The sequence below is a fragment of the Berghia stephanieae genome, chromosome 5 (assembly GCF_034508935.2).
Source record: "Berghia stephanieae isolate SIO BIC M18660-M18661 chromosome 5, UCSD_Bste_1.3, whole genome shotgun sequence".
Lineage (NCBI taxonomy): Eukaryota > Metazoa > Mollusca > Gastropoda > Nudibranchia > Aeolidiidae > Berghia > Berghia stephanieae.
In genome coordinates, this window is record NC_088364.1 from 74,024,028 (window position 1) to 74,039,438 (window position 15,411).

At 34.6% G+C, this 15,411-nt stretch overlaps 2 non-coding genes and 6 pseudogenes across 2 annotated transcripts; 4 read left to right on the forward strand and 4 right to left on the reverse strand.

The window, feature by feature from the left end:
- Window positions 1-119, forward strand: LOC144974299 (5S ribosomal RNA). The gene has a single exon (XR_013645703.1). It is a non-coding gene; the product is annotated as a 5S ribosomal RNA (ribosomal RNA).
- Window positions 120-2,456: 2,337 nt separating this feature from the next.
- On the reverse strand, window positions 2,457-2,575 carry LOC144974289 (5S ribosomal RNA). The gene has a single exon (XR_013645694.1). It is a non-coding gene; the product is annotated as a 5S ribosomal RNA (ribosomal RNA).
- A 6,959-nt stretch (window positions 2,576-9,534) lies between these two features.
- Window positions 9,535-9,653, reverse strand: LOC144974261 (5S ribosomal RNA; annotated as a pseudogene).
- Window positions 9,654-10,313: 660 nt separating this feature from the next.
- Window positions 10,314-10,432, forward strand: LOC144974320 (5S ribosomal RNA; annotated as a pseudogene).
- A 1,488-nt stretch (window positions 10,433-11,920) lies between these two features.
- Window positions 11,921-12,044, reverse strand: LOC144974325 (5S ribosomal RNA; annotated as a pseudogene).
- A 651-nt stretch (window positions 12,045-12,695) lies between these two features.
- Window positions 12,696-12,814, forward strand: LOC144974264 (5S ribosomal RNA; annotated as a pseudogene).
- Window positions 12,815-14,291: 1,477 nt separating this feature from the next.
- LOC144974259 (5S ribosomal RNA) lies at window positions 14,292-14,410 on the reverse strand (annotated as a pseudogene).
- A 648-nt stretch (window positions 14,411-15,058) lies between these two features.
- Window positions 15,059-15,177, forward strand: LOC144974254 (5S ribosomal RNA; annotated as a pseudogene).
- The last annotated feature ends 234 nt before the right edge of the window (window positions 15,178-15,411 follow it).

Here is a 15,411-nt window from a genome sequence, read left to right on the forward strand (position 1 = left end):
GTCTACGACCATACTACGTTGAAAATACCGGTTCTCGTCCGATCACCGAAGTCAAGCAACGTCAGGCGTGGTTAGTACTTAGATGGGTGACAGCTTGGGAACCCCACGTGTTGTAGATATCTTTTTTTTCTATTTATCTATTTTACATTTTTATTACATTTTTCTCTTTTTTTTTCTCTTTTATTTGTTTTTGTTTGTGTTTTTATTGTTATTTAACTTTTGTTTTTTTTTAGTAGTAGTAGTAGAGTAGTAGTAGTAGTAGTAGTAGTAGTAGTAGTAGTAGTAGTAGTAGTAGTAGTATGTAGTAGTAGTTGTAGTAGTAATAAATAAAATAATAATAATGCTGAAAACTTATATAGCGCTATAACTCCGAGATACCAGACTCTAAGCGCTTCAATTACAAATTTACTTTGGATGAAACAGAATCATTACACACACAAGCACACACACACATACACACACACACACACACACACACACACAAACAACACACAACACAGACTAAACCTATCTTGCTTCTCATACCATCTACTAAAATCGAAACAGATATGTTTTAAGCGAACGTTTAAAAATAGACAAAGATTCTTTTTCACGAATGCTCTGCGGTAAGGCGTTCCAAACAGAGGGTCCGAAATGAGAAAAGGATCTCATTCCAGCATTTTTCCGAATTCGAGGAACAACTAGTTTTGTGGAATCACTGGCCGAACGTAAGGGGCGGGGTTTTTACTATCTTTCAATAAGTTCCGAAAGGTAGGAAGGGGCAGTACCTTCAAGACAACGATACACTAAAACACAAGCTTTGAATTTAATCCTTCTCTCAACAGGTAGCCAATGCAGGTCATGAAGCAGAAGTCGCACCTACGCTTCATGAATACTAGTCTGGCAGCGCTGTTTTGGACAATCTGAAAACGTCTCAGATTATATTGCGAAACACCAAAAAACAGAGCATTACAATAATCCAATTTCGATAGTACGAGGGACACAACCAGGTGCTTGGTCACATCCTCAGATATGAACCGTCTAATGGAAGCAATCTTTTTTAGTTGGAGAAAGAGAGATATAAAGATAAAGAGAGTAATAGTAATAGTAGTAGTAGTAGTAGTAGTAGTAGTATAGTAGTAGTAGTAGTAGTAGTAGTAGTAGTAGTAGTAGTATGTAGTAAGTAGTAATAATAAATAAAAATAATAATAATGCTGAAAACTAATATAGCGCTATAACTCCGAGATACCAGACTCTAAGCGCTTCAATTACAAATTTACTTTGGCTGAAACAGAATCATTCACACACACAAGCACACACACATACATACACACACACACACACACACACACAAACAACACACAACATAGACTAAACCTATCTTGCTTCTCATACCATCTACTAAAATCGAAACAGATATGTTTTAAGCGAACGTTTAAAAATAGACAAAGATTCTTTTTCACGAATACTCTGCGGTAAGGCGTTCCAAACAGAGGGTCCGAAGTGAGAAAAGGATCTGATTCCAGCATTTTTCCGAATTCGAGGAACAACTAGTTATGTGGAATCACTGTCCGAACGTAAGGGGCTGGGTTTTGAATATCTTTCAATGAGTTCCAAAACGTAGGAGGGGGCAGTACCTTCAAGACAACGATACACTAAAACACAAGCTTTGAATTTAATCCTTCTCTCAACAGGTAGCCAATGCAGGTCATGGAGCAGAGGTCGCACCTACGCTTCATGAATACTAGTCTGGCAGCGCTGTTTTGGACAATCTGAAGACGTCTCAGATTATATTGCGAAACGCCAAACAACAGAGCATTGCAATAATCCAATTTCAATAGTACGAGGGACACAACCAGGTGCTTGGTCACATCCTCAGATATGAACCGTCTAATGGAAGCAATCTTTTTTAGTTGGAGAAAGAGAGATATAAAGATAAAGAGAGTAGTAGTAGTAGTAGTAGTAGTAGTAGTAGTAGTAGTAGTAGTAGTAGCAGTAGTAGTAGTAGTAGTAGTAGTAGTAGTAGTAGTAGTAGTAGTAGCAGTAGTAGTAGTACTTTTATTATTATTATTATTATTATTATTATTATTATTATTATTATTATTATTATTATTATTATTATTATTATTATTATTATTATTATTATTATTATTATTATTAATTATTATTATTATTATTATTATATTATTATTATTATCAGTATTATTATTATTAGTATTATTATTATTGTCATCATTATATTATTATTACTACTATTACTACTACTACTACTACTACTACTACTACTACTACTACTACTACACTACTACTACTACTACTACTACTACTACTACGACTACTACTACTACTACTACTACTACACTACAACTACTACTACTACTACTACTAAAAAAAAACAAAAGTTAAACAACAATTTAAAAAAAAATAAAAGAGAAAAAAAATGTAATAAAAATGTAAAAAAGATAAATAAAAAAAGATGTCTACAACACGTGGGGTTCCCAAGCGGTCACCCATTTAAGTACTAACCACGCCTGACTTTGCTTGACTTCGGTGATCGGACGAGAACCGGTATTTTCAACGTAGTATGGTCGTAGACACAAATGACGACAATAAATTAATTAATATAAAACACTACTGCTAATTTTATATACTCCAACACCATTGATTACACAACGTACAACGTTATATGCATTTTTTTATTTGTTTCCACGTTCATTTATTCATATTTTTTTCTTTATTTGTGTGTTGTTTTTTTTAATTGTTATTTCACCTTTGTTTTTTTTTTTCGGTTTCATACTTGTGAACTTAGAATTTATCACAAGACTGACAACATTCAAAATGGCGATTGGCTATCTTGAAAGCGGCATGGGGACACTTCACAAGAAGCGAGGACGCGAGTCGGATGGTCAAAACAGGGTAGCGTTCTCCATGTAAGGGATAATGCTACAACATGACCCCTCTGTGTGGGCATGCCCCGATAGATAACACAGGTAGGGCTCTCTTTCCCTCGTGAAAATAAAAACGAAAGAGTGATAATGGAGAGGCTTGGGATGGGAACAAACACACAATGGACGTTTCGGGTACAAACCCTTAGTCAGCATAATAAGTTGTAGATATCATTTTTCTTTTTTATTTATCTATTTTACATTTTTATTACATTTTTCTTTCTTTCTCTTTTTTTCTCTTTTATTTGTTTTTGTTTGTGTTTTTATTGTTATTTAACTTTTTTTTTTTTAGTATAGTAGTTATAGTATAGTATATTAGTAGTAGTAGTATATATTAGTATAGTAGTATAGTAGTATATAGTAGTAGTATAGTAGTATAGTAGTAATAAATAAATAATAATAATAATGCTGAAAACTTATATACGCTATAACTCCGAGATACAGACTCTAAGCGCTTCAATTACAAATTTACTTTGGCTGAAACAAACCATTCACACACACAAGCACACACACACATACAAACACACAACACACACAACACACAAACAACACATAACACAGACTAAACCTATTTGCTTCTCATACCATCTACTAAAATCGAAACAGATATGTTTTAAAGCGAACGTTTAAAAATAGACAAAGATTCTTTTTCACGAATGCACTGCGGTAAGGCGTTCCAAACAGAGGGTCCGAAATGAGAAAAGGATCTCATTATCCCCCCCCCCCCCCCCCCCCCCCCCCCCCCCCCCCCCCCCCCCCCCCCCCCCCTCCCCTCCCCCCCCCTTTTCCCCCCCCCCCTCCCCCCCCCCCCCCCCCCCCTCCCCCCCCCCCCTCCCCCCCCTCCCCCCTCCCCCCCCCCCCCCCCCCCCCCCCCCCCCCCCCCCCCCCAGCATTTTTCTGAATTCGAGGGACAACTAGTTTTGTGGAATCACTGGCCGAACGTAAGTGGCGGGGTTTTGAATATCTTTCAATAAGTTCCGAAAGGTAGGGAGGGGCGGTACCTTCAAGACAACGATACACTAAAACACAAGCTTTGAATTTAATCCTTCTCTCAACAGGTAGCCAATGCAGGTCATGAAGCAGAGGTCGCACCTACGCTTCATGAATACTAGTCTGGCAGCGCTGTTTTGGACAATCTCAAGACGTCTCAGATTATATTGCGAAACACCAAATAACAGAGCATTACAATAATCCAATTTCGATAGTACGAGGGACACAACCAGGTGCTTGGTCACATCCTCAGATATGAACCGTCTAATGGAAGCAATCTTTTTTAGTTGGAGAAAGAGAGATATAAAGATAAAGAGAGTAATAGTAATAGTAGTAGTAGTAGTAGTAGTAGTAGTAGTAGTAGTAGTTAGTAGTAGTAGTAGTAGTAGTAGTAGTAGTAGTAGTAGTAGTAGTAGTAGTAATAAATAAAAATAATAATAATGCTGAAAACTAATATAGCGCTATAACTCCGAGATACCAGACTCTAAGCGCTTCAATTACAAATTTACTTTGGCTGAAACAGAATCATTCACACACACAAGCACACACACACATACACACACACACACACACACACAAACAACACACAACACAGACTAAACCTATCTTGCTTCTCATACCATCTACTAAAATCGAAACAGATATGTTTTAAGCGAACGTTTAAAAATAGACAAAGATTCTTTTTCACGAATGCTCTGCGGTAAGGCGTTCCAAACAGAGGGTCCGAAATGAGAAAAGGATCTGATTCCAGCATTTTTCCGAATTCGAGGGACAACTAGTTTTGTGGAATCACGGGGCGAACGTAAGGGGCGGGGTTTTGAATATCTTTCAATAAGTTCCGAAAGGTAGGGAGGGGCAGTACCTTCAAGACAACGATACACTAAAACACAAGCTTTGAATTTAATCCTTCTCTCAACAGGTAGCCAATGCAGGTCATGAAGCAGAGGTCGCACCTACGCTTCATGAATACTAGTCTGGCAGCGCTGTTTTGGACAATCTCAAGACGTCTCAGATTATATTGCGAAACACCAAATAACAGAGCATTACAATAATCCAATTTCGATAGTACGAGGGACACAACCAGGTGCTTGGTCACATCCTCAGATATGAACCGTCTAATGGAAGCAATCTTTTTTAGTTGGAGAAAGAGAGATATAAAGATAAAGAGAGTAATAGTAATAGTAGTAGTTGAGTAGTAGTAGATAGTAGTAGTAGTAGTAGTAGTAGTAGTAGTAAGTAGTAGTAGTAGTAGTAGTAGTATAGTAGTAGTAGTAGTAATAAATAAAAATAATAATAATGCTGAAAACTAATATAGCGCTATAACTCCGAGATACCAGACTCTAAGCGCTTCAATTACAAATTTACTTTGGCTGAAACAGAATCATTCACACACACAAGCACACATACACATACACACACACACACACACACACACAAACAACACACAACACAGACTAAACCTATCTTGCTTCTCATACCATCTACTAAAATCGAAACAGATATGTTTTAAGCGAACGTTTAAAAATAGACAAAGATTCTTTTTCACGAATGCTCTGCGGTAAGGCGTTCCAAACAGAGGGTCCGAAATGAGAAAAGGATCTGATTCCAGCATTTTTCCGAATTCGAGGGACAACTAGTTTTGTGGAATCACGGGGCGAACGTAAGGGGCGGGGTTTTGAATATCTTTCAATAAGTTCCGAAAAGTAGGAGGGGGCAGTACCTTCAAGACAACGATACACTAAAACACAAGCTTTGAATTTAATCCTTCTCTCAACAGGTAGCCAATGCAGGTCATGGAGCAGAGGTCACACCTACGCTTCATGAATACTAGTCTGGCAGCGCTGTTTTGGACAATCTGAAGACGTCTCAGATTATATTGCGAAACGTCAAACAACAGAGCATTGCAATAATCCAATTTCAATAGTACGAGGGACACAACCAGGTGCTTGGTCACATCCTCAGATATGAACCGTCTAATGGAAGCAATCTTTTTTAGTTGGAGAAAGAGAGATATAAAGATAAAGAGAGTAGTAGTAAGTAGTAGTAGTAGTAGTAGTAGTAGTAGTAGTAGTAGAAGTAGTAGTAGTAGTAGTAGTAGTAGTAGTAGTAGTAGTAGTAGTAGTAGTAGTAGTAGTAGTAGTAGTAGTAGTAGTAGTACTTTTATTATTATTATTATTATTATTATTATTATTATTATTATTATTATTATTATTATTATATTATTATTATTATTATTATTATTATTATTATTATTATTATTATTATATTTAATATAATATAATATAATATAATGAACTTATATAGCGCCTAGTTCCAATTTGGAATTGCTCACTGGCGCTTTACATCAACACATCATGTATGATATACAAATATAGAACTGGCATGTTAAAACCACACAAATTCGATGATAACATAATATATTATAATAAAATACATACTAAGAGTCCAAATTATATGCCCTACAGAAAAGCTCAGTTTTTAACCGTTTTCTAAAGATAAGTGGATTTTCACTATTTTTAGTTTCAATATTGATGGAGTTCCACAGTCGGGGGCATGGTGGTCAAAGGATTTCTCATGAAAAACTAACGATTTTGGGCGTTCCCTTAGGATATTTAAATTAGCAGATCTTAAATTTCGACTGGGTTCATAAAGGTGGATAAGTTCCTGAAGGTAAACAGGAGCGGAATTGTTTAAGCAATTGAAAACATGGGTGAGTATTTTAAATTCAATCCTAAACTTTACAGGTAGCCAGTGTAGGTCCTCCAAAATCGGTGTTATATGCTCGCGCTTTTTAGATAACGTTACCAATCGAGCTGCTTTGTTCTGTATCTTTTGGAGTCGATTAATGACATTATTATCACAACCATAGAGCAAGCTATTGCAATAATCAAGGCGGGTAAGAATCAAAGAGACCACAAGAAGTTTAGTAGTATCAATATCAAGAAGCCTTCTAATAGCACCAATAGATCTAAGGTAAAGATTGCAGGATCTAGTTACATTAGTGACATGGGCAGACATGTTTAATTTGGTATCGAATAAAACTCCTAAGTTTCTCACAGGTTCTTTAGTGATGGGAATTACACAATCAGAAAGATTCAGGTTAAACGTGGAAAGGTCCACGAGGCCCCGTCTTGTAATTTGCAACACCTCTGTTTTATTTTCATTTAACCTGAGTTTGTTGCAACACATCCAGTCACTAATCTCAGAGATACAATTTTCTATATCCGTTATAACATTGAGATGATTGTCGATATTAATGGGAAACAGTAATTGGGTGTCGTCTGCGTAAAAATGGTACTTAATAAAATATTTTGAGATGATGTCACCTAATGGTCTGATATAGAGGGTGAATAAGAGGGTCCCAGAACTGAACCCTGTGGTACACCAAAAGATAGGGGACAAGGAGAAGAGAAGTCATGTCGATTTACAGACACTGATTGAATTCTGTCAGAGAGGTAAGAAGAAAACCAGTCAAGGACAGTACCCCCAAATCCGTATAGTGTCTTAAGTCTGTCAATTAAAAGAGTATGGTCTATTGTGTCAAAAGCAGCACTAAGGTCGAGTAGTATGATAATAACATCATCATTTTTCCGACATAAATGATTTATGATATCATTATGGATTTTAATAAGAGCAGTTTCAGTGCTGTGAAAGGGGCGATAAGCAGACTGAAATTTAGAGAACAAATTGTGTTCATTCAAAAACGTGTTAAGCCTAAAAGCAACAATTTTCTCAATTAGTTTAGACATGAGGGTGAGATTCGAGACTGGTCGATAATTATTTGGGTCTTCTTTGTCAAGGCTAGATTTCTTTAATATGGGAGTGACAATAGCATGTTTAAGATTATTAGATACCTCACCAATAAACAAACTAGCATTTACAATATGAGTAAGAACGGGAACCAAAATATTAGCACAAGAAAGAACAAGCCATGAAGGAATGGGATCTATTGGGCTGGTTGTTTTGGAGCATTGTCTCAGCGCAGACAGTACTTCTGTTTCAGTGGCGGGTTCAAATTCGTCGAATGCTGCTCCGGCTGGAAGTGCATTAGTTTCATTTATTTGTGCTTTCATTGTCTCTTCTTTGTCCAAATTATTCCGAATACCTGATATTTTATCTCTAAAATGTAGAGAGAAAGTATTTGCGGTAGCAATAGGGTCCTCGAAATTATTTGAAGGATGATCCTTCATCAGTTTGTTCAGGTGGCGAACAGTTCACGTGAGTTTCGTTTGGCACTTGTTATTTTATTTTGAATGTATGTTTTTTTACATGATAGAATTAATTTGTTCCGTTTGTGTTTAGTCTTAAATAAATTTGATTATGAATTTCTAATTTGGATCGACGCCAAATCCGTTCGGCAGATCTGAGTTGATGTTTTAGTGTTTGTAACTCGTTGCAATACCACTCGGTGTTTGGTCGAAGAATAATTTCTTTCGTGACCGATGGACACAGCTCATCGAACACAGTTTTCAATGAATTATTATATGTGTTTACCATATCGTGAACATTATCACAACTCTTAACAGAGGCGAGTAAATCCAAAGACCTGATGGATTCTTGAAATGTTTCTTTATTTAGTGATTTTGTTTTCCGGTATGTGATCGTTTTCTTGACGGTTGTTTTGCATTCGATTTTTAGATTTAAAGCAATCAGGTTATGATCTGAAATTGTGCGATCCAAAACGTCAACGTTATCAATTATTTTGTTATCTTTCCTGGAAATTATTAAGTCTAAGATGTGCCCCGCCTTGTGAGTTCCGTCCTTTACATATTGTCTTAAATTGTGACTATCTAAAATATCCTTTAACTTCAAACATTTTGTATCCGTTAGATCGTCCATGTGAACATTAAAATCGCCCAATATAAGAATTTCACCACTGGTTGTGCTAGTTTCTAACGCGAGCGTCTCGATTTCATCATAGAATTGATTATGTGTGAGTTTATTCCTTGTAGATGGAGGAGGTCTATAAATTACAACAACATGGTACTTCTCATTCCTTTCTGATGTTAATGTCATATCTAGAGATTCGAAAGTTTTGTAATTCGATTGCGTCTTGTTTTTCTGTAGCTTAACGGATTCTTTATGAATAACAAAAATCCCTCCTCCTCGACCGGTTTTTCGATGCTGTGCTATGAAACTATATCCTCGTGGAATCAGTTTACTGTCATTGTTTTTAAGCCAACTTTCCGTGATAATAAAAATATCCAAATCCTTCTCAATTATAATATTTTCAATTATTATTATTATTATTATTATTATTATTATTATTATTATTATTATTATTATTATTATTATTATTATTATTATATTATTATTATTATTATTATTATTATTATTATTATTATTATTATTATTATTATTATTATTATTATTATGTCAGTATTATTATTATTAGTATTATTATTATTGTCATCATTATTATTATTATACTACTACTACTACTACTACTACTACTACTACTACTACTACTACTACTACTACTACTACTACTACTACTAACTACTACTACTACTACTACTACTACTACTAAAAAAAAACAAAAGGTAAACAACAATTTAAAAAAAAAAAAAGAGAAAAAAAAAATGTAATGAAATTGAAGAGAAGATAAATAAAAAAAAGATGTCTACAACACGTGGGGTTCCAAAGCGGTCACCCAAATAAGTACTAACCACGCCTGACGTTGCTGGACTTCGGTGATTGGACGAGAACCGGTATTTTCAACGTAGTATGGTCGTAGGCAACAAATGACGACAATAGAATTTAATATAATATTAAAACACCATTGCTAATTTATATACTCCAACCACCATTGATTACACACGGTACACGATATATTGCATTTTTTTATTGTTTTCCAGCGTTCATTTATTTATATATTTTTTTCTTTTATTTGTTGTTGTTTTTTTTTTAAATTGTTATTTAACCTTTGGTTGTTTTTTTTTTTCGGTTTCAAACTTTGTGAACTTAGAATTTATCACAAGACTGACAACATTCAAAATGGCGATTGGCTATCTTGAAAGCGGCATGAGACACTTCACGGAAGCGAGGACGAGAGTCGGATGCTCAAAACAGGGTAGCGTTCTCCCTGTAAGGGCATATGCCACACATGACCCCTCTGTGGTGGGGCTTGCCCCCATAGATAACACAGGGTAGGGCTCTCTTTCCCTCGTGAAAATAAAAACGAAAGAGTGATAATGGAGAGGCTTGGGATGGGAACAAACACACAATGGACGTTTCGGGTACAAACCCTTAGTCAGCATAATAAATAAATGAACGTGGAAAACAAATAATAGAAAATGCAATATATAACGTGTACCGTGTGTAATCAATGGTGGTTGGAGTATATAAATTAGCAATAGTGTTTTAATATTATATTAAATTGCATTGTCGACATTTGTTGTCTACGACCATACTACGTTGAAAATACCGGTTCTCGTCCAATCACCGAAGTCAAGCAAAGTCAGGCGTGGTTAGTACTTAGATGGGTCACCGCTTGGGAACCCCACGTGTTGTAGATATCTTTTTTTTTTATTATTTATCTATTTTACATTTTTATTACATTTTTCTTTCTTTCTCTTTTTTTTCTCTTTTATTTGTTTTTGTTTTTGTTTTTATTGTTATTTAACTTTTGTTTTTAGTAGTAGTAGTAGTAGTAGTAGTAGTAGTAGTAGTAGTAGTAGTATAGTAGTAGTAGTAGTAGTAGTAGTAGTAGTAAGTAGATTAATAATAAAAATAATAATAATGCTGAAAACTTATATAGCGCTATACTCCGAGATACCAGACTCTAAGCGCTTCAATTACAAATTTACTTTGGATGAAACAGAATCATTCACACACACAAGCACACAAACACATACACATACACACACACACACACACAAACAACACACAACACAGACTAAACCTATCTTGCTTCTCATACCATCTACTAAAATCGAAACAGATGTGTTTAAGCGAACGTTTAAAAATAGACAAAGATTCTTTTTCACGAATGCTCTGCGGTAAGGCGTTCCAAACAGAGGGTCCGAAATGAGAAAAGGATCTCATTCCTAGCATTTTTCCGAATTCGAGGAACAACTAGTTTTGTGGAATCACTGCCGAACGTAATGGCGGGTTTTTAATATCTTTCAATAAGTTCCGAAAGTAGGAAGGGCAGTACTTCAAGACAAACGATACATAAAACACAAGTTTGATTATAATCCTTCTCTCAACAGGTAGCCAATGCAGGTCATGAGCAGAGGTCGCACCTACGCTTCATGAATACTAATCTGGCAGCGCTGTTTTGGACAATCTAAGACGTCTCAGATTTATATTGCGAAACGCCAAACAACAAGCATTGCAATAATCCAATTTCAATAGTACGAGGACACAACCAGGTGCTTGGTCACATACTCAGACTATGAACCGTCTAATGGAAGCAATCTTTTTTAGTTGGAGAAAGAGAGATATAAAGATAAAGAGAGTAGTAGTAGTAGTAGTAGTAGTAGTAGTAGTAGTAGTAGTAGTAGTAGTAGTAGTAGTTAGTAGTAGTAGTAGTAGTAGTAGTATAGTAGAAGTAGTAGTAGTAGTAGTAGTAGTATATAGTATATATATATAGTATAGTAGTATTATATAGTAATTATTATTAGTATATATTATATATTATATATTATTATTATTATTATATTATTTATTATTATTATTATTATATTATTATTATTATATATTATATTATTATTTATTATTATTATTATATATTAGTATTTATTATTAGTATTATTATTTCATCATTATTATTATTATATACTACTACTACTACTACTACTACTACTACTACTACTACTACTACTATACTACTACTACTAACTAACTACTACTACTACACTACTATACATACTACTAACTATACTACTACTATACTACTACTACTACTACAAAATTAAAACAACAATTTAAAAAAAACAAATTAAAAAAAATAAAAGAGAAAAAAAATGTAATAAAATTGAAAAAAGATAAATAAAAAAAAATGTCTACAACACGTGGGGTTCCCAAGCGGTCAGGTCACCCAAATAAGTACTAACCACGCCTGACGTTGCTTGACTTCGGTGATCGGACGAGAACCGGTATTTTCAACGTAGTATGGTCGTAGACAACAAATGACGACAATAGAATTGAATATAATATTAAAAAACCATTGATAATTTATATACTCCAACCACCATTGATTACACACGGTACACGTTATATTGCATTTATTTTATTTGTTTTCCACGTTCATTTATTTAATATATTTTTTTCTTTTATTTGTTGTTGTTTTTTTTTTAATTGTTATTTACCTTTTGTTTTTGTTTTTTCGGTTTCATACTTTGTGAACTTAGAATTTAACACAAGACTGACAACATTCAAAATGGCGATTGGCTATCTTGAAAGCGGCATGAGACACTTCACAAGAAGCGAGGACGCGAGTCGGATGCCAAAACAGGTAGCGTTCTCCCTGTAAGGGGATATGCCACACATGACCCCTCTTGGTGGGGCTTGCCCCATAGATAACACAGGGTAGGGCTCTCTTTCCTCGTGAAAATAAAACGAAAGAGTGATAATGGAGAGGCTTTGGATGGGAACAAACACACAATGGACGTTTCGGGTACAAACCTTAGTCAGCATAATAAATAAATGAACGTGGAAAACAAATAATAGAAAATGCAATATATAACGTGTACCGGTGTAATCAATGGTGGTTGGAGTATATAAATTAGCAATAGTGTTTTAATATTATATTAAATTGCATTGTCGACATTTGTTGTCTACCACCATACTACGTTGAAAATAACGGTTCTCGTCCGATCACTGAAGTCAAGCAACGTCAGGCGTGGTTAGTACTTACATAGGTGACCGCTTGGGAACCCCACGTGTTGTAGATATCTTTTTTTTATTTATCTATTTTACATTTTTATTACATTTTTCTTTCTTTCTCTTTTTTTCTCTTTTATTTGTTTTTGTTTTGTTTTTATTGTTATTTATCTTTTGTTTTTTTTTTGTAAGTAGTATAGTAGTTAGTAGTATGTAGTAGTATGTAGTAGTAGTAGTAGTAGTAGTAGTAGTAGTAGTATAGTAGTAGTAGTATAGTAGTAGTAGTAGTAGTAGTAGTAGTAGTAGTAGTAGTAATAAATAAAAATAATAATAATGCTGAAAACTTATATAGCGCTATAACTCCGAGATACCAGACTCTAAGCGCTTCAATTACAAATTTACTTTGGCTGAAACAGAACCATTCACACACACAAGCACACACACACACATACACACACACACACACACACACACACACAACAACACACAACAAGACTAAACCTATCTTGCTTCTCATACCATCTACTAAAATCGAAACAGATATGTTTTAAGCGAACGTTTAAAAATAGACAAAGATTCTTTTTCACGAATGCCCGCGGTAAGGCGTTCCAAACAGAGGGTCCGAATGAGAAAAGGATCTATTCCAGCATTTTTCCGAATTCGAGGGACAACTAGTTTTGTGGAATCACTGGCCGAACGTAAGGGGGGTTTTGAATATCTTTCAATGAGTTCCAAAGGTAGGAGGGGCAGTACCTTCAAGACAACGATACACTAAAACACAAGCTTTGAATTTAATCCTTCTCTCAACAGGTAGCCAATGCAGGTCATGGAGCAGAGGTCGCACCTACGCTTCATGAATACTAGTCTGGCAGCGCTGTTTTGGACAATCTGAAGACGTCTCAGATTATATTGCGAAACGCCAAACAACAGAGCATTGCAATAATCCAATTTCAATAGTACGAGGGACACAACCAGGTGCTTGATCACATCCTCAGATATGAACCGTCTAATGGAAGCAATCTTTTTTAGTTGGAGAAAGAGAGATATAAAGATAAAGAGAGTAGTAGTAGTAGTAGTAGTAGTAGTAGTAGTATAGTAGTAGTAGTAGTAGTAGTAGTAGTATCAGTAGTAGTATAGTAGTAGTAGTAGTAGTAGTAGTAGTAGTAGTAGCAGTAGTAGTAGTAGTAGTAGTAGTAGTAGTAGTAGTAGTAGTAGTAGTAGTACTTTTATTATTATTATTATTATTATTATTATTATTATTATTATTATTATTATTATTATTATTATTATTATTATTATTACTATCAGTATATTATTATTATTAATTATATTGTCATCATCATTATTATATTACTACTACTACTACTACTACTACTACTACTACTACTACTACTACTACTACTACTACTACTACTACTACTACTACTACTACTACTACTACTACTACTACTACTACTAAAAAACAAAACAAAAGTTAAACAACAATTAAAAAAAAATAAAAGAGAAAAAAAATGTAATAAACTTGTAAAAAAGATAAATAAAAAAATATGTCTACAAAACGTGGGGTTCCCAAGCGGTCACCAATCTAAGTACTAACCATGCCTGACGTTGCTTGACTTCGGTGATTGGACGAGAACCGGTATTTTCAACGTAGTATGGTCGTAGACAACAAATCACGACAATAGAATTTAATATAATATTAAAACACTATTGCTAATTTATATACTCCAACCACCATTTATTACACACGGTACACGTTATATTTTATTTGTTTTCCACGTTCATTTATTCATATATTTTTTTCTTTTATTTGTTGTTTTTTTTTTATTATTGTTATTTCACCTTTGGTTGTTTTTTTTCGATCTCTTACTTTGTGAACTTAGAATTTATCACAAGACTGACAACATTCAAAATGGCGATTGGCTATCTTGAAAGCGGCATGAGACACTTTACCGGAAGCGAGGACGAGAGTCGGATGCGCAAAATAGGGTAGCGTTCTCCCTGTAAGGGGATATGCCACACATGACCCCTCTGTGGTGGGGGTTGCCCCCATAGATAACACAGGGTAGGGCTCTCTTTCCCTCGTGAAAATAAAAACGAAAGAGTGACAATGGAGAGGCTTGGGATGGGAACAAACACACAATGGACGTTTCGGGTACAAACCCTTCGTCGGCATAATAAATAAATGAACGTGGAAAACAAATAATAGAAAATGCAATATATAACGTGTACCGTGTGTCATCAATGGTGGTTGGAGTATATAAATTGGCAATAGTGTTTTAATATTATATTAAATTGCATTGTCGACATTTGTTGTCTACGACCATACTACGTTGAAAATACCGGTTCTCGTCCGATCACCGAATTCAAGCAACGTCAAGCGTAGTTAGTATTTAGACGGGTGACCGCTTGGGAACCCCACGTGTTGTAGACATCTTTTTAAAATTTTATTTATGTATTTTACAATTTTTTTACTTCTACTACTACTACTACTACTACTACTACTACTACTATTATTATTATTATTATTATTATTATTATTATTATTATTATTATTATTATTATTATTATTATTATTATTATTATTATTATTATTAATATTATTATTATTGTCATCATTATTCTTATTATTATTACTACTACTACTACTACTACTACTACTACTACT